Below are 1,443 nucleotides of genomic sequence, written 5' to 3'. Positions count from 1 at the left end.
AGATGCGACCTATGTGAAATCTCGAGCACAACCATGGCTAGCTAACTCTGCTCTTTGGTTTTTGTATGACAATAATCCTTTTTTTTTTTTTGGGGATGGAATAGATGGAAGGGAAGGCAGTTTAGTGATGGCGGATTATTGTGTTTTTGTAGAGGTTTGTGATGGTTGTGAGATGGGGCAGCGACGATGGCAATTTTCAGGGTGTTTCTACGATGATGGTCATGGTCATGGATATCGTGTTTATGACAGACGATGCAGGTGGTGATAGTTTGATTGAAGGGTGGACCCTGACGACTTGGGTTAGGGGTCAAAAATAAAATTTATAGGGTATTTTCTAAAAAAAAAAAAACTAAGGAAAAAAAAAAAGCTAAGCAAATTTATTTTTTTTCCCCCAAAATTTAGAGGGTCAATTGCCCCTATAACCCCCCCCCCCCCAGCCGCCCGCCCCTGGATATAGGTTCTGCTCGACTAGAACGATATCAATTCAAACAGTTGGTTTGTATAAAGAAATTGGCTTAAAACCCAAGGGGTGATGGATAAAACTCCCGGTGGTGATACTATGAAGCCCACGATGGTGGTATCACGCTGAATATTGCAAATGGTAGTGGCGTCAATGGCCGTGGTGACGGTTGACTACATATTTTGTATAACATAGCTGACGACTGTGATGTTAAAAACAAGGCCATAAAGTGTGTGTAACATAATTTTATTTTTCACAATATGTAAATCTTTCAAAATTTATCGTAAAAAATAAATTATAATAGAAACATTGTTTTAAGAATAAAAAAATGAATAATTTTTTTATGGGCACTTGTGAATTTTTCCCATTAGAATATGTTCTTGTTTGCTTTATTTAATTAGGCAAGGATTCATACTAAACTCTTCACATAGTCATCTTGTTTAAGAACTCGGCCCACTGAAAACTTTTCTTTTTCCTTAATTGATTTATAAAAAAAAAAAAAATGGTTAAGAAGTAGTTGGGCAAATGGCTCATCTGATCAGGCATGGGTCTGAGACAATAGATCATGCTAACCCATGATCTACCTACATCAAAGGCAATTTATGGATTAGTATAATATAGAGTAAGATCCCACTTATAGAACTTATTGATTCAGTCATAAAATGTCAGTAAGAATACACCAATAAGTATAGTTAAAGATGTCTAAAAGAAAATATGAGAAGACGAAAATCAATCAGTTCAGCAACAGGAGAAAAAGAAACTAGTTAAACCCTACATGATCAGCAGCAGATAGTGTCTTTCCCAAATGAATTAAAAGACAATCTGGCCTTCTTATCGGATCCAAACTGGAACTTAAGATCAGAAGCATCAGGGGTCGAGGTACCACTTGTAGATGGAAACGAGAAAACAAGACGCGGAGTAGACTTATTTGTGCCAAAACTGTAAGAAGGAACAGCAGGCACATCCTTCGGCTGAGATGGAGC

At 37.2% G+C, this 1,443-nt stretch overlaps 1 pseudogene; it reads left to right on the top strand.

Moving 5' to 3' along the window:
- Positions 1 to 1,443, top strand: part of LOC111400101 — a 14,207-nt pseudogene that overhangs the window by 422 nt on the left and 12,342 nt on the right.

The sequence above is a fragment of the Olea europaea genome, chromosome 9, assembly GCF_002742605.1.
Source record: "Olea europaea var. sylvestris chromosome 9, O_europaea_v1, whole genome shotgun sequence".
In the NCBI taxonomy this organism is placed as follows: domain Eukaryota; kingdom Viridiplantae; phylum Streptophyta; class Magnoliopsida; order Lamiales; family Oleaceae; genus Olea; species Olea europaea.
The sequence above is the reverse complement of the archived record's forward strand: the minus strand, read 5'-3'. Positions and strand labels throughout refer to the sequence as shown.